At 43.4% G+C, this 18,993-nt stretch overlaps 1 pseudogene; it reads left to right on the top strand.

Moving 5' to 3' along the window:
- The first annotated feature begins 15,792 nt into the window (after nt 1-15,792).
- LOC122890340 lies at nt 15,793-16,338 on the top strand (annotated as a pseudogene).
- Nucleotides 16,339-18,993: the final 2,655 nt, after the last annotated feature.

Below are 18,993 nucleotides of genomic sequence, written 5' to 3'. Positions count from 1 at the left end.
GGTCCCGTTGGGATCCCTGGGCCGGGAGGGTGATGGAGAGTGCAGCTGGGGATTTCCCAGATCTGTTCCCTGCTCCCACCCTCAGTGTAGAATTCGCAGCCAAAGGGTAATTATAAAAGGTAGGGGATACAGAGTTCAGAGGCAGGCATGGAGCTCCAAACAGGCAGGGCAAGACAGGTGAGGCAAAGTGCCAAGCCAAGCATGCTGGAAGTGATGGGAAATCAAAGTCAATCAATATGTGTATCTGGAGGACTTCCTGGAGTCAGAGGCCATGAGTTCAGGAACCAGACTCCAGGTGGGTGAGATTTGGTGTTCTCCAGGTCAGGCCAGTGTGGCCCTCCACACTCACCCCATGGTCCACCATGATCCACCATCTTATTACAGAGAGCAATCCATAGAGCTAGAGGGAAAAGTCCAGAGCGAATCACGAAGCCAAACAGAAAAACCCAGATGTGAAGGCAAACCAGAAGGAATAAGCTGATTCATTTCTGATTCATTTCTTCACGGCACGAGGCTGTGGCGGCCCGAGTGGGGATCAGTGGTGTCCCTTGCTGACAGAAAAGGAACCCTAAACTCACACAAAAAATAGGTGTCAGTGCCAACAAAAGAGATCCAGTCTCTTCACCATCAACCCAGTTGCTTTCGCTTTTCGCCCCCACACTGCAGGGTGATGGAGGCAACTCTGAAGGAGGCAATTCTCCAAATGTCCATGTTCTGATTGGTCCCCAACACTCCATATTTAGTGTTATGATTCTTCCCTCTCGAAGCCCTGGGGTTGCATGTTGCCACCATAGACAAGAAGGCTCTTTGGATCACTTCTAGAATTCCAAGCTGGAAACACCCCAGGGAGAAGATCCGGTCAACCCTATATGTCTGGTCAGGCCAAGCCCCTGTCCTGGAGCTCAGATGTGTACCAAGAGGCTCTCAAAGCAGGATCAAGCAGTTTCACATCTTTTGCTAATAACCGTTATTTTTTTTCTTAAGTAAATGACATTACAGATAAATTAAGCACTTAGTAAAGGAAAAAATGGATCCATGTTATCAATGCTCCGGGCTGAACTGGTTTTCAATTACTCGAGGTTCTTTTCTCTTCCTCGAATTGGCATTTGCCATTTTGGGGTAGCTGAGATCACGGTCATGTAGAAGGTACACTATTTTTTTTAAATCACTTAAAATGAAATAACAAGTGCTTTTTTATGTTGTTATGGAGTCTTCATAATTGTTATTGGCTCCATCTACCTTGCAGGAAGCTATAGGACATTGTTCAGCACTCAGAGTCCAGACACCACAGGAAGACCGAGGGCTAGGTGCTGGCGAATTGTCAGGTGACTTTCTGCACGACATGACCCACAGTGGGGAGTGGGCCTGTGCTGGCTTTGGGAGGTGGCGTTGGAGGAGAGATGGGGAAGACGAGAGAAATGGAAGACGTGGGGTCTGTCCCATAGCTGGCCAGAAGCTCTGGTTCTCATCTTTTTTAGAGACAGGGTGAACAGACAGAAACAGGAAGTGTCTTTCGGATGAAGGGTTTATGAGACCCAGGAGTCAAGCACTATCACTTCCTGGTTCAGGTGTGAACAACACAGTGGCTCTAAGTCAGGGAGGCAGGGATGTCAGCAGAGCTTGCCATGCTCTGGAAAGTGACCCAGATGCAGCCTTTTCACGTGGGTGGAGCGGATGGTGCAGAAGTAGAGTGCCACCTGCCCGTGACTTTCCCAAGCAGACTGGAGCAGGACGGAAGTAGAGCTGGTCCTCAGCACATGTGAGACACTTCAGCGGACTCTAAGAGCTGAATGTGGGCTCTGAGGCAGGGACCTGAGATGGCCAAGGAGTCCGAGGACTATGGACATCAACGTTAATGGACTCATGTCCGCACCCACAGGCCAGACAGACTGGAAAGAGTTCAGGGCGTCAGACATGACTTCCTTTGTTTGATTTTCTTAGGAGAGATTCCTAGAAGCAGGAGTACTGAATGAAAGAGCACCAGAGTTTTTTCTTTCCCCCCATGGGATTCCCAGAGCCAGTTTTCAGGCCCAGCTACCATGTTCTCCTTTTCCGTCCTACCCCAGACCCAGGGGCTCAACCACTTGCGCTCACTCTTTAGTGTTGCCACATCTCTGCCCCGGGGTTGATCCTCATCCAAGACCATCGTACCCCCTGCCAGCCGTCTCCTTTCTCACTGCCTCTACAGACAAACTCATGGGTCCCCTTCATTTTCAAGCACCCCTTGCAAGAACACAATAACAGAATAACCGAGATGTTTAAAACAAGGAAAAAAGTGCAAAAGCTTTAGATGTCTCACGAAGTTTTGTTAGTTATAAATCCTTAGAATCCCCGTTTCTCTCTTAAAATAATTTCCAGATATCTATTTAAGACGTCAGGTCCTCTTCATTTGGGACCACATTAAAGATACAGGGGTCTAGGCCAGCAGGGCCTGGTCAGGAAAATGAAACCACACCAGTTATTTTAACAGACAGAATGTCAGGTAAAGAACCGATTAATCAGGTATTGGAGGACAGACAGAAGGAGACACTAGATAGCACAAAAATAATAACTGCAGGAGACAGCTCCCAACCCAGGACTGAGGAACATAGAAGTTTGGGGAAGCTTTCCACAGAACTGGGACCCAGACCTCTGGGAAGTATTAAAGATTTAATTGTACCCCTCCAAAAAAATATATGGAAGTCCTAATCCCCAGGATCCCTGAATCTGGCCTTTGGAAACAGGGACCTTCCTGAGGTAATCAAGTTAAAATGCGGTCACGAAGAAGGCCCTAATCTAATATGGCACTGTCTTTACAGACACGGGAGATGTGGACACAGAGACAGAGACACAGAGGGAGACAGCCCTGTGACGGGAGTGATGTCCCTGTGAACCAAGGAAGGCCAAAGATTGCTGACAAGACCAGAGGAGGGAAGAAAGGATTCTCCCCTCCCCTCGGGCTCTTGTGGAGAGAACAGTCCTGTGGACAAGTTCATCTTCTAGTCCCCGCAGCTGTAAGAGAAAGAATTTCTGGTGTTTTCAGCCACTCAGCTGTGGGTGCTTGGTTTGGGCAGCCAAGGAGAGACTGCTGGTGGGAGGTATTTCTGAGGGGAGACCCTGAAGCTGACTCTGGAAGCAACTGGAGGCTTGAACAACCACCGCTACTGCCGGGGTGGGATGCCATTGTTCTTCTGAGGCTGACAGAGGCAAGGAGCAAGCCCTTATCACATGCTTTCTCCTCCAGCCTTCTGATCTACCTTTTCATTGCTCCTTGGCCAATGTCTGTGTCACAGGGGCCACCTTTCAGGGAGAAACATGGAGTGCCAAACCCCAGCATCCCAGAGCTGACCCTGGCAGGGGGATGGGGAGCTGAGAGGCGAGAGTTTAAGAAGCAGCAGGGGGCATGGAAGCTGGGCGGAAAACACAGTCACAGCTTTATTTTCATTGTCCTCTCTCTGAGAGCCAGCATTTCCTTTCCTTACGAATGTGGGCCAAAAATAAATGGATAAAACCACAGTAGTGTAAGCAGTAGCTGTAATTCCATTACCAGTGTTTTCATTGCACATTACAGTTGCGGCAGATATTTCAAAATACCATTTATGCTTATCATCACTACTTTAAAATTATAGGTGTTGGACTCGCTGCTAGACCTAGTAATTTCATGTGCTAATAGAGAAGAAAAATAATGCCAACATGATTTTGTTTTGTAATGTGTTCATCACTCGATTTATTGTAGGGCTCCTTCAGCCTTCAATTATTATTGTATTTTATGTATAAAAATTCTTATTTGGAGAAGATGCCCAAAGATGACACCAGACCAATGAAGCGGTCTGTGGCACCAAGAAAAGGGGAAGGACCATTAGAAGGAAGGAGGGATAAATAGAGCACGGAGGATTTTTAGGGCAGTGGAACCATTCTGTGCGGTGGATACATGACCTTATTCGTTTGTCCAAACCCATAGAATGTACGGCACTAACATACTGTGGAGTCTGGGTGATGATGATGTGTCAGTGTAAGGTCATCGATTATAACCCATGGACAACTCTGCTGAGGACTATCGATGGTCGCAGAGGCTCTGCATGTGTGGGGCGGGGGTAAATGGACAACCTCTGTACCTTCTTCTCAGTTCTGCTGTGAACCTAAAACTGCTCTGAAAAGTGAAGTGTATTAAAAAAAAAAAAAAAAAAAAAGCAACGATCCTCTGGCATAGACCAGTCCTTTCCTCTTTATTCCAGAAAGTGGGTCTCATCTAATAGTGGCATGAACACTGGATCAGTGGGTAGAGCACGGGAGTCTTGTTCTCAGCACAGGCATGAAGGAGGAGAATATTGGGAGCAGTGGCTTGACTTCAGCCATCTTTCGGGTGGCTCCCCACACGACTGCTGCTTTCTTGGGCATCCGTTGGTGGAATAGGAGGCTTGTCCTCCATCTTCCCAGGACTCAAATGTGGGTCACGGCTCCCAGGCAGGACCTGCTCTGTGGCTGTCCACACAGGCCTCCCCACTCTGACAGACCCACACTCACCTCACAATTCTGCTGTTGCTGTCTGGAAATTCTGAACAATTTTAAGCAATGGTCCCCTCATTTCCATTTTGTGTAGCCAGGCCTGCTGCTAGGAATTCCAAATACTTAGGGTAGGTAATGAGAATGTGCTCTCATCCCTCACAAGAAGGAATCATTCACTTCTGCCATTTACTAAAAGCCAAGTCTCACCCCCCTGACTTCACCCCGAAACCCTAATAACAGTTATTTTCCTACCTGAGGGAAGAACAAACAGGTGATTGTGTATTCTTCAGATATATTTGATGTCTTCACATCTTTGAGAACTCCTAATTGAGAGAAATGGATAAAGTTTCTCAAAACATTTGACATCACTCCCGAATATATGGCAGATCAGAAACTTGAGACTTCTACACCACCCCAACATTGTGCTGGGGTATGCATGGCTTCTATTATTTTGTGTGTTTGTTGGTTTTAACATTCCTGATTAGAGGTGCTATGAAACTCCCAGAAACTAGACTTACCAGGTAGTGATAGTTCAGTCCCCAAGGGGTGTGGTTCAAAGGTCTCAAACTCGTCCCTTCCTCAGGAAAAACCAGCCCCAGGTCCACTGCAGCCTAGGAAGCTTGCACCTGTCTTTCTGAATCTGGATTGGAGCAAAAGACAGCCAGAGCCCACAACTAGCATTTTAAAGGCTTTATAAAAACAAAACAAAACAGAAACTTTTTTCATTGATTACTTCACCACAGAAACGTGTTGCCAGAGGAGGATAAAATCCCTCATCAGCCACATTTGCAGAGCAGTAGCGCTGTGTCCTGCGTTAGGGGCTGTCTCCCCATAACTGAGCTGTCAGAGATGGAGGTTGTGTGAAGCCACTGAGGAAGCCCACAGGGCAGTGCGCAGTCCTTAGTTGGCTTCTGAGGCTGTGAGGTTTTTCTCACACGTGAACCCACATGCTTCTCATTTAATTAGAAGCATATTTGGGGGAGCATAAGGGTGCCTGAGAGCACAGTTCTGTAGCTGAGCTCTCAAGTTACACCAGCCATGAGCTCCTGAGTGAGTTTTACCACACTGTGCTTTAGTTGCCTCGTTCAGAAAATGTAAGTAACGAGGCCCTCACCTCACCGGGGTTGCTGGGAGGATCACATGAACAAACCAACGGACAGCACTCAGAAGAGAGCTTGGCATAAATATGTAGTCTATAAATGGTAGCTTGAAACTATGCCTGTAGTTTATCCACATCTCTCTAGGTGCCCTGGGAAACTCAAGTCCTGGTCTCTGTCTTCTAGAAATGTGGTATTAAAATTGTGCTTCTTGGATCCTTGGAGGTTCCAGTGATATATATTCATGATGGCAGAGAAAGGTGAGGGGTGGAGGATAGGGAGCAGACAGACTTTACCTCCTACCCCACTTAAGACAAGAATCTTTCATGTATACATTGGGTTTTCAGATAAGATTTCATTTGAAGAAAATAACCCAAGAAAGCCTAAAAAGTGTTTGAAAACCAGTGGTGTTGAGACCAAGCAAGAACAAGGAAATTCACCCAGGAAGCAAGTAAGTAGTCCTACCTGACTGAATGTGATTAGGTTTTGTGCCGGTCAGGGTCATGGGAGGAAAGAAGTGGCATGCACTCAAGGGCATCACTAGAGAACGGCATCATGAAGGGACTACTGGTGTAGGTAGGGTTTGGGGGGGCCATTACCTCTCATAGGCCTTGTAGACACCGCTTTTAGGCAATAGGCTTGAGCAATGGAAACTTCAACAAAGCAAAAGTACCCACAGTGACACTGAGCTGAACGCAGAGAGGCTCATTAAATGACCCACCTCCAAATAGCCATGGGCCCTAACTAGCCAATGGGTTGCTTACAACCAGGCACAGACAGTTACCAAAAAAGGGAAAACTCCATACTTCCCTATACGGCCTCACTCCACCATATAAATAGAATCCCTCGCCACTGCCTCATGGCATATGGTCTTTCCTTCGCCCTCTTGCCCACGGCTCCCTTGCAGTCTATTCAGTAAACTTCTATCTCCTCCCTTCTGCTTCAGGTGAACTCTCTCACCAGCTCCACCACCAGCACCCATCCGATCAGAATACCCGGAAGGGGGGAGGGGAAGGAGTGCTGGTTTCCAGAGGGATGGACGTTTAAAGAGGGTCCCTGACAGCAGCTGAAGTGTTTGTAGAGAGAGGCAGCCAATCTGTGGGAACCTGTTAGGGATGGAGCCAGAAGAATGAAGATTTGGACCACACTCTCTTCCTGCCCTTTTATCCCTTCAGGGGCTCCCAAAGGCCAAACCCAACCAGAAGTCAGAGGTCAAAGGAATCTATTGATATACTGACAGAGCCCCAGTCGTGTGCTGGTAAATAAATATTTAACAACAAGCTCTGAGGTAGGTGTGTGTATGCCTGTTTGTAGTGTTTGCCAATTTTCAAGATGTAAATATTCCTACTAGGGTCACCAAGCAGGAAGTTAGGAGGATATGCACATTATCAGCTCCTGTAGGCTCCCTCACATCATTGAAGTAGACCATATGGGTCAGCCTCCCAGGACACAGAGCAGGTTGGGAAAGGATGGAAAGTGAACCTGGAAAGGCAAACAAGAGATGTCTAGTGCTGGTGTTGCTGCCCATGCTGCAGCTGCTAACATCAGACCAAGGGTTCTGACATCTGGAGCAAAGGCTTTGGTGCCTCCGTCTTCACTATCAACATGACTGCTATCTGCAAGGCTAATAAAGAATGGTTAAATCTAATACGCATCTAGCAGGTCAATAATGTAGATGAGAGAGGGAATGAGACAGTGAATGAAAGAGAAAGAGAAAGAGATTCCATTCCAGTCTGGGAAGCGTCTGCATTCCCTACAGATAACTATGTTGTGAATAAAGAGATAAAAAGGTGGGGGCACCTGGGTGGCTCAGTGGGTTAAAGCCTCTGCCTTCAGCCCAGGTCATGATCTCAGGGTCCTGGGATCGAGCCCCGCATCGGGCTCTCTGCTCAGCCGGGAGCCTGCTTCCCCACTCTCTCTCTCTGCCTGCATCTCTGCCTACTTGTGATCTCTGTGTGTGTGTCAAATAAATAAATAAAATCTTAAAAAAAAAAAAAAAGAGAGAGAGAGATAAAGAGGTGGAGGTAGGGAGTTGTACTTCTCTAACTTCAGTTAACTTCATATGACAGCCCAATGGTATCCTGTGGCCAGCTAGGCATAGGTCCTATGGAGGAAGGAGGAGTGACTTACCAGAAATGGGAACCCCAGGGGTCGAGCCAAGACTTAGTATACCATGTGGCACAAGCTCAAGGTCATAGTACCATCCTGTTATCTGCTGGCAGACAAGTGGCTGCAGAGCCATTACTGACTCTTCTGGAACCTGTGTTGGCTGGCCTACCTTGGCTGAACCATTAATGAAGGGAGCAAAATTCTGTGATGCTTCACACCCTAGTGCTATTCTTCTGCATATGGCAGGCATAGCCCCAATCCTCAGGAATAGTGTAAAACAGGGGTTCAATAACCACCACCACTTACCCACCAGACCCCCCACCATCACCATTATCCGCACCAAAGTCTCAAATTCTCCTTCTAAGACCACAACATCATGACCTTACCAGGTAAAACTGCAGGCATAGAGGCTGGTCCAAACAGAGAGGCATGTCCAAAAGATGACTCTGTGACAAAAGAAATGATGACAAAAGTGAAATCTTTCCTTCCTCTCTCCAGACCCACCTCTGCATCAAATGTTTCTATTTTCTTCCAAGAGTGATGTACTGCTGGACAGGTAATGTACATTTGTGTTTACAATCCCTTCTCCTTATGATTTGAGAGGAGGATTCAAACAGCATCCACTTCCATTGTTTATGGGAAACCAGAGGCACTGAACAGACTTTCCACCAACCAGGGGGTCATTAAAGGCAACAAAACCACCATGGGGCCTCTGAAGACATCCCGAGACATAAAGGATGGAGAGCACAGGACTCAGCATAGAGGAAGAGCATACCCTTGAGCACTGTTTAATACATGAGACAGAAGAAAATGCTAGAAAACAGACTGTAAAACAAGATTTTAACAAACTGAGGAAGGACTAAGATATCAGTGAATCTGGCTAATGGGCAGAGAAATAGAAAAGGAAATTGATGAGGCAGGAAAAATGAAAAGTGAAACATCCTATTTAAAAAATTTAAATGCATTAGTATCAGAAAAGAACAAGCACAAAGCTACAGAAAACATAATCCAAATATGAAGGGTAAGTTTGCCAAACTCTATGATAATATAAAAGAAAAGTATGACAAAATAAAAGCTAGCATATATAACACAAGAAAGACCTGCCATCTGGGCAATTGTTTGTCTCTGAAGGAGAATGAGGAACCAAGGAAGCAAAAGCAAAATTGTAGAGATTATACAGTAAAAGAAATCTTTCTTTCCTTTGAAAAAATTTTGTGGTACGGTGACTAGAAGCTCAGGCTCTAAAGTGAGGTAGACTTAAGTTCCTATCCCAACTCTGTTCATGATCTTCTATGAGTCCTTGAACCTCAGTTTCATCATCTGTAAACTGGGAGGGATAATAGCTGTCACCTCATAATGTTGTATAAGGTAGACATATCAAGCACTTAGCATTATATCTGGCAGAAGTTTCAACCTTTCAAAGGGACTCAGTACAAAACTAAGTTAATCATAAGAACCAACCCATAGATACATGTGATAGTATTTATAAATATCAAGATCTTGGGGAAAAAACTTATAAGCATTTCTAAAAAGAAAGAAAATCCATCTAACTTCAATCTTCTCCTATAAAACCCTATTAGATGCTAAAAAAAAGATATGTCAACTATTACAGTTTCAAGGGCTTAAGGTAGCTGATCAAGATTATGGACTCAGTCAAATCCTGTAGAAAAACAACAAAGAAACAGTCTCAGCTGTGCAAGGACTCTGAAAGTGTTATCTTCCTTCTGTATCTTTCCTAAGGCAAGTTGCAGAAAGCTTCTTAGAAACCAAGATATACAACAAAGAAAGAACTCAATAAAGGTTAATTTATGCTGTCAAAGGATGAGGGGGTGAGCATTAACACCTGTTATGTGTTGAATGAAGCCTAAATAATTATTGGAAATATGATTATAAGATAGAATGCAAATGTCAAAAGAAATTAAGTATAACCTCTATGTAATTTCAGATTATAACAACAAAAATAGGAGTAAAAGTAAATGGAAGTAAATGCACAGTAAGTCTTTCATCTCACTAAGCAGAGAATTAAAAACTACTGTTTAATTCTTATCATTGGTGATAATAGAACCAAGGATATTTTTAGAAATATAAAAAGTAGGCATTAAAATACCGTTTGTATTAGGGTAGGCAAACTGCTAAGACAAAGAGTCCCATGATATTAGTGATGTATCACAGCAAATGTATTTCATGGACTCATGGCAGAGTCCATGGTGTTATGAAAAGGATAGAAAAGTGTTCTGCCCACAAGGGCCACCTAGACATATGGAAAGCAAGAAATCTTGCTTAGCTGTATGCCTAAGATGAAGAGAAGGACATGGATTCTAATGAAGACCAGGAGTCTGGTCATGTAATATTTGCTATCCCTTCATCCTTCAGAGAGAAGGCACTCTCTTCCAGTATCAAAACTTCATTAGTCAGGCTTCAGTCAAGAAAACAAAAACTAGTTCCTTATTTCCAATAAGGAATGCAACAGAGAACAAGGTGCTTAGAGAATTGTTGGAAGATTGAAGGAAGCAGAGGTCAAGATGACTGTGGTACACTGTTGGGAAAGGATGATTTTTTTAATGATTCAGCCCAGTGAAGCATCAAAGCAGGCACCTTGCAAGGTCTCCCTGGGAAGTTGCTGCAGGCTTCATGTAACATAGAAACCAGAATGTCACCATCTGCCCATGTAATAGTCTGCTGCTGGGTAGTGGGGAACAGATGTCTTCTCCTTCTCTTCACCTTCCTAACCTCACATGACGACTTTTCACCAGTGGACCCTGAACTGGAACCGGGATGGCAAGTGATTCTGGGAAATAAGGGCTCAGAAGGGGTCAAAGATGATAATGAGCTGAGAGCAGACCTTCTAAATCATGGAGGGAAAATCCATAGAAAACATGGTACAGTCAATTCTTATTATTGGCAACGGTTATGTTTTCAAAGTCCTCAAAAAACACTGAATTAGCAAATACTGAACCACTGCTCCTAGGGCAAATATAGGGTTAGGTTCCTACAAGCTTCTGGTCACAATGTTTATATCCATTGATCAATACATAACTTATTTTTTTCTGTTTTAAGAGATCTTTTAAATATATATTGTTGATGCATTAACTTTGAACTTGCAGCCAATAGCACCATAACCGATACCTGAACGAAGCTTGTCTAACACAGTATTTTTTCTTGGTGAAGCACATCATAGCCTTCTTGTACTTAGGAACACCAGACAGCCCTTCAATGTTGTGCTTGGGGATCATTTCAAATGACGAACTCACCATCAAAAGACACAACAATACAAAACCATGGTACTACATAGACCATGTAAAGTACTCCTGTTTACAAAATGAGAGCTGAGACAAAAGGACAGTCCTCCTTTTGGCCTCAGCCAGAAACATGCATGTCAGGCAACTCAAAATTTTCACTGCTCGGTGCAAGTCTGTGTATGACTGCAAAAATGCCACACATGTGGACCTTGAGTTTACAAACCAATTTACTCAGTACGTGAGTTTGCAAATACAGAATCCACAAATGATAAGGATTAACTATACATATAACAAAACAGAAAGGAAACACAGAAGTAAAATCGAAAACAAAAAGTGAAACACACATTTAAAACGATCAGTGTAGGGGCACCTGGATGGCTCAGTGGGTTAAAGCCTCTGCCTTCGGCTCAGGTCATGATCCCAGGGTCCTGGGATCGAGCCCCGTATTGGGCTCTCGGCTCACAGGGAGCCTGCTTCCTCCTCTCTCTGCCTGCCTCTCTGCCTATTTGTGATCTCTGTCTGTCAAATGAATAAAATCTTAAAAAAAAAAAAAAAAAGTTCAGTGTATACTGGGTATTTACCCCAAAGATACAGATACAGTGAAAAGAAGGGTCATCTGTACCCCAATGTTCATAGCAGCAATGGCCACGGTCGCCAAACTGTGGAAAGAACCAAGATGCCCTTCAACAGACAAATGAATAAAGAAGATGTGGTCCATATATACAATGGAGTATTATACTTCTATCAGAAAGGATAAATACCCAACTTTTGTATCAACATGGACAGGACTGGAAAAGATTATGCTGAGTGAAATAAATCAAACAGAGAGAGTCAATTATCATATGGCTTCACTTATTTGTGGAGCGTAAGGAATAACATGGAGGACATTAGGAGATGGAAAGGAGAAGTGAGTTGGGGGAAATCAGAGGGGGAGACAAACCATGAGAGACTGTGGACTCTGAGAAACAAACTGAGGGTTTTGGAGGGGATGGGGGTGGGGGTTGGGTGAGCCTGGTGGTGGGTATTATGGAGGGCACATATTGCATGGAGCGCTGGGTGTGGTGCATAAACAATGAATTTTGACACACTGAAAAAAATTAAATTAAATTAAAAAATAAAATGATCAACATAATCAGGGATGCCTGGGTGGCTTGGTCAGTTGAGATCTGACTCTTGATTTTAGCTCAGGTCATGATTTCAAGTCCCACTTTGTGCTCCACACTCAGTGCAGAGGTCTGCTTGTCCCTCTCCCTCCGTTCCTCCCCCAGCTCTGTGTCTCTGTGTCTGCCTCTCTCACTTTATCAAGTAAATAAATAAATGTCTTTAAGAAAAATAAATAAAATGATCAGTATAACCAATGGCAAATGAAAATTACTAAGGCAGGGCGCCTGGGTGGCTCAGTGGGTTAAGCCGCTGCCTTCGGCTCAGGTCATGATCTCAGAGTCCTGGGATCGAGTCCCGCATCGGGCTCTCTGCTCAGCAGGGAGCCTGCTTCCCCCTCTCTCTCTCTGCCTGCCTCTCTGCCTACTTGTGATTTCTCTCTGTCAAATAAATAAATAAAATCTTTAAAAAAAAAAAAAAAGAAAATTACTAAGGCAAATGTTCACAGCACATGAGGCAGCACTGGTCGTCCATCAAATTACAAGAGTAGATTAGAATCTTGGTAAACTATAAATGGCTACTAACTGTCTTGAGAGAAATATTATAGTAAATATTAAAGCCTTAGAAATATTCAGACTCTGACCTAGCATTGCACATCTAGAAATTTTAGCTGGATAGGGCTACATGTACACCAAGATTAATTTAGAACAATATTTATCTCAACAAAATTTATAGTAACAAAAGAGAAAGTGTAAATAACATTATGTTTTATAATAGAAGACTGGCCAACTAAATTACAGTACCTCTATAAAATAAAATACTATGCAGCCTTTAATCATAAGGTTATAGAATGATACTACATAGGAAAATGTTCATTAAAGTTTACATCTACAAAAAAAATTAGAAAATAGCATATAGCTTTTTCCATTTTTTCTATTTTTATACCTTAAAAGCAGATATATAATTATCTCAAAAATGTGAAAAAAATGTAATTTAAAGGCAAATTTCTTTAAGATCAAGACCTTAGCTGAGAGATCAAGAGTCTGACGCTTAATTGACTGAGCTACCCAGGCCCCAAGGGTAAACTGCTTAATAAAAATCTTAGCAAATTTGGATGGAAGCAAGCACATTGAAAAAATTAAATATTCTAATGCCAATAATATCATGTGACTTGAAACTGATTATGTTATTCAGGGTAAAGCCAGAGATACCACTATTATTCGAGCCCCCCACCCAAAAAAAGAGCTCAGACAGCTCTTTGAAAGGAAATAAACAGCATAACTTACACATGATTTATTTGAAAACCCAACTAAATAAATAAATATCTTTTAGATATTATCAGAATTAAGTTAGATCTGTAAAAATAAATACAATAGGCACATGAAAAGATGATCAACATCACTGGTCGTTAAAAACTCTTATCACGAGGCGCCTGGGTGGCTCAGTGGGTTAAGCCGCTGCCTTCGGCTCAGGTCATGATCTCAGGGTCCTGGGATCGAGTCCCGCATCAGGCTCTCTGCTCAGCGGGGAGCCTGCTTTCTCCTGTCTCTCTGCCTGCCTCTCTGCCTACTTGTGATCCCTCTCTGTCAAATAAATAAATAAAATCTTTAAAAAAAAAAAAGTCTTATCACACTGAATACTGGCAAAGGATATAGAAGAACTGAAACTCTCATTTACTCCTGTTGAGAATGTAAAAGGATATGATCATTTTGAAAATTGTTTGGAAAACAGGCCATCTGCTAAAAAAAAAAAAAAAGAAAGAAAGAAAGAAATAAAAAGTTAAACACATACCTCCCCTATGACCCAGCCATTATACTTGTAAACGTTTACCCAAAAGAAAAGAAATCGTATGTCCATTGTACACATTGTACTCAGAGGTTCACAGCAGCTGTATTTATCATTGTCCCAAACTGGAAACAAGCAAATATCCATTGCCTGGCAAATAGATAAACAGAGTGTGGTCTATCCATACGATTGAGTACTAGACAGCAATGAGAAGAAACTAATTATTGATACACAGAACAACATGGATGAATTTCCATGTAACTATGCTGAGAAGACAAGCAAAAAAGTATAGGTACTCTGTGATTCCATTAATAAGAAATTCTCAAAAATATAAACTGTAGCGCCAGAAAGACGAGTGGTTGTCTCCAGCCGGGAGCTGACACTAGGGAGGAATGGCTGACGAAGGGATATAAGGAATTTTCGGGGACGATGGTGTTTTTATAAAGGAATATATATGCCAAAACTCATGGAAGTATGAATCACAGACCTGTACTCTTAAAACAAGTTACACATTATATGTCAATTAATTGAATTTAAATTTAAAAACTCATCAAAGTATACACTTTAAATATGTGTTATTGCATCAATTATACCTTAATAAAGCCGAAAACATAGAATAAATAGAGTAATCCATACACACTGTTTTTACATACAAGGAATAACCCAGCTAGATGTTCTTAATGGGAACATCTTAATAGATGTTCTCAACATTCCAACACAAAATATAAAATAACCTGTAATAAATTTAACAAGCAGCGTGGAAGGCATATGTGAAAATAAAAAATCTTAAGACCTTGTGATTATTTGAATCTTTGAAAATCCCTGGAAAAAAGATTTGAATAAATTAGAAGACACAATATGCTCCCATTTTGTTGACGTGGATGCTGAGGTGTGCCATCCAGATTTCCCACTTCAGAACCAACACACTCATTCCTTTAGTTGCCAAGAGTGTTGGCTGCTTACAGCTCCTACCTGCTTGTTCTCAAGGAACCTCCGTCATCTGAAAAAAGCGGCCTTCTCTCCAATGTAGTTCTCAAGTGACTGCTCCGCGGTGGGGGAGGAAGTTTCACAAAGGCCTGGACCCCTTTGCCTCCATTTAGGTCAACTATGAAGTTCCATCTTATTCCCAGAACTTTCTGGAGTCAGCTGAGGCCCCGGTCCATAACTTTATTACAGTTTATTAAACCCCTTGCTCTGCTAGTACCACTTCTTTCATACCTGGAGAGGTACTTTTTTTTTTTTTTTTAAGTTTTATTTACTTAAGTGATCTCTACACCCCACGTGGGGCTCATACTCACAACCCCTAGATCAAGAGCCGCACACTCTTCTGACTAAGCCAGCCAGGCACCATCCGCCACCCAATACCCGCGCCCACAAGGGACTCCTTCATAAACCTATTACATGCAGATCTTCTCAGAGTCTGCTTCCCAGAGAACTAGACCTAAAACAAAAAGTGAGGGTATCAATTAGATCCAAATTAAAGTACAGTTGACCCTTGCACAACCTGGGTGTTAGGGGACCAACTCCGGCATATAATCAAAAATTTGCACATAACTTTGGACTTCCCCCAAATTTAACCACTGAGAGCCTACTGTTGACTGATGCTTTACTGATAACATAGTCAATTAACACTGTATTTTGTATGTTACACATACTGCATACCATATTCTTACAATAAAGTAAGGTGGAGAAGAGAAAATGTTATTAAGAAAATCACAAGGAAGAGAAACTACATTTACAGCACTACACTGTAAAAAATCCTTGTAGAGGCAATGGTTCTGATGATCCTCCAGCTTGTCCATTGCTTCGAAAGTGCTTGGACAGAACAGACCCAGGGACACCCCTTCTTTCAGCCTCCAGCCACCCTCCAACCTCTTTTCCAGTCATGACCTTTAGAGCCATCTTCTCAGCCATCCTCTGCCTCTGGAACCAGTCAATACCACCTTCTGAGCTTAGCTCCTTATTGCTGAGCAACCATGAGCTCCCAGATGCATCAGAATTATTCCACTGAGGTGGAAGCTGCCATCAGCCGCTTGGTCAACGTGCATCTGCAGGCCTCCTACGCATTTCTCTCCCTGGGTTTCTATTTTGACCATGAAGATCTGGCTCTGGAGGGCGTGGACCACTTCTTCTGAGAGCTGGCAGAGGAGAAAAAATGAGGACAGGCAGCATCCTTTGAATATGCAAAACCAGCCCAGGGCTGCGCCCTTTTCCAGGACATGCAGAAGCTGTTCCAAAATGAATGGGATAAAGCCGTGGATTCCATGGAATCCACATGGTCCTGGGGAAGAACCTGAAGCAGGCCCTCTTGGATCTGCATGTCCTGGATTCCACTCACAGAGACCCTCATCTCTGTAGCTTCCTGGAGAACTGCCTGGGTGAGCAGGCAAAAGTCATCAAGAAGATGGTGACCACCTGGTGAACTCCACAGGCTTGGTCCCCAGGCTGGGCTGGATGAGTATCCCTTGGAAAGGCTCACCCTCAAGCATACCCAGGAGCCTCAGGAGCCTAGCAGGCTTTGAGGGGCCTCCTGGCATCCCCCTCAATGCCAGGGCTTCTGCCTGAGGCTCCCCCTGCAGGCAGCTTTTTAACCACCTTGGCCTCTCCCAAACCATCAATCCAGTGAAAACAATAAAGCTTTTCACAGGAAAAGAAGAAAAAATCCAAACGTAAGTGGACCTGTGCCATTCAAACCGGGGTTGTTCAAAGGTCCACCATATACATTTATTCAAAATGTTTGAATAACAGTGACATAATTTTATTAAGTGAAAATAACTAAGAAACTTGGAAGGGAAAAAAAGGGCAACAAAGTTGGACTTCAAACACCAGAAATTAAATTTTATTCTAGAGCCATAATAATTTAAACAATATATTAATAATAATAGAAAAAAAAGTCAGTGAAACAGAAAACACATACGCAATATAAGGCGCCTCCAGGATGACAACCTCCTTCTGTAATGTTCTCTCTGCTTCCTTGACTGTTTGAATCCTGTCTCTTCCCTGAAGATATTCATTCCCCTTTTCATGGAGGGTGTTTATCCCCTTACAGGGACACCAAAGGTAGTATCAGCATCCTCTTAAGTCTCTAATAATGCTCTCAAGATGTTCCTTTTCCTCCCATACCAAATCCCTTTTTCTTAAGATCCAGCCATTTTGTTATTCCTCCTTCTACTCTTCTAATTAATAATCCACCAAAGTGAGCATCACGCTTCTGCATTCATTGAATACTTTGATACTGGTTGTCTTCCTCTCCACCTTAGATCTGCTATCATCTTAAATGAATTCAGTTTCCACATGAGCAGCACCTCTAAACCCTAGCCTCTTAGTCCCAAGCCTCAAAGACAATAAACTCCAACTCCCTCCCCCTTCTACAATCGACTCCCATGACTACGGTGGCCCTTGTTATCCCGAGGAGCAGTTTTGCATCTGAAACTTTAAACCCCAACATTTCAGTCTATAAACCACTGCCTCCTCATCTTCCTGCCTTTGCACCACTCTCTTATTGCACAGAGACCCCATGGAAGTCTCTTGAACTCTGCAGCCTGTTAGGGTCTCCCCATCCCACCTGAAATGTCTTCCTTCCTTTTTGAATGGGAACCCAGCACTTTTGGCTCATGGTCCTTTTGTCCTCCCACCACAGTCACCCAGCAAATCCCCAATCCTAGCAATCTGACAGTTGACTGTTGCTGAAGCGGCATTTTCATAGGGACTGGCATGATTGATGGGGTTCCATTTTTAGGTGTGCTCTCATGGCAGCTTGAAAATGCCTTTCTACTCTTTCCACCTTTTCTTCATAGCTGTTCCAGGGCATTCTCCTAGTGCTCCTTTCCTGTCTTTACACCCTACTGACAGCTCTTCTTGAGGACTTTCTTCCTGTAGCTTCCTAGACCTCACACTCTACAGGTTTTTCTCCTACCTGTCAATTTCTCAGCACTCACCTTCTCAAGCAGACTTCCTCACCTATGCCTTAAATTTCATGCTCCTGGTGTTTGTTCTTCATCCTCTCTTGTCAACCACAGACAAGATTTCAACTATCACTTGTTTTCTGATAATACCATAGCCCATTTTTCTAGCGCAGACCTTCCTCCCAAACTCTAGAATCCTATTCTCAACTTTGTAATGGATGTTCTACCATCATCTCAGACTCTGCATGGCAAAAATGAAATGATTAGGGTACCTGGGTGGCTCAGTCAGCTGAGCATTTGCCTTCAGCTCGGGTCATAGTCCCTGGGTCCTGGGACTGAACCCTGTATCAGGCTCCCTGCGCAGCCGGGAGTCTGCTTCTCCCTCTCCCTCTGCCTGCTGCTCCTCCTGCTTATACTCTCTCTCCCTCTCTCTCTCTCTCCCTCTGTCAGATAAATAAATAAATCTTTAAAAAAATATATATGAGACAATTATCATCTCCCCATCTCAAGCCTGTTTCTCCTCTCTTTCTTCTCCAGAATATAGACAAGAAAATTCATGCTCCTTTTTTCATTTGCCTCCTACTTTTCCATCCACCCCACTCAAAGCGGAAAAGTTACAAAACAGATTGGTCCTAATCCAAAACATAGACTGAAGCACATTGACTGGTGGCATGAGATTGGTGTAAACTAAATTCTGTGTCTCCTACGCTCCTTGCTCTTCCATCTCATTTGTGAATGTGGTTGGACAGGCAAGTTGACTTGGCCAGCTTTCCCCCTCTATCTCACATCTAGATAGGATGTTCCAATATTGAGACTCAGAGGAAGAGGAGCTAGACCCTTATCTACATGCTCCAGCCCCAGTACTGGTTCCAATAGTAACAATTTTGTCACCACTACTTCCTTGGCAACTGTAGTAGAGATGCAGTAAGGCATGATTGCCAGGACCAATTTCTAACTTGAGGTAGTAGGCTACTCTGATCCTAATTACCCTACCCAGAAGTTTGAGTATTATCTTATACTTCCCTCATCCTTCCCACCACCATCCAATCAGTCATTAAATTCTATTGTTTTGTAATAGTCTCTGGAGTCTGTGAATTTTCTCACCCGCAGTGTCTTATTCAGACATGTATTGGTCTGTGTCTAGACTGTTTAAGCAGACTTTTCTCTGGAATCACCCTCTCAACCACTTCCAACCCATCTTGCATGATGCTGCCCAAGGAGCCTGTCTAAAAGATGGATGCTACCAAGTCATTTCTTTGCTGAGGTATTTTT

Source organism: Neovison vison, chromosome 11, assembly GCF_020171115.1.
Source record: "Neovison vison isolate M4711 chromosome 11, ASM_NN_V1, whole genome shotgun sequence".
In the NCBI taxonomy this organism is placed as follows: Eukaryota; Metazoa; Chordata; class Mammalia; order Carnivora; family Mustelidae; genus Neogale; species Neogale vison.
Note: the sequence above shows the minus strand (reverse complement) of the source record. Positions and strands in the feature narration are given on the sequence as shown.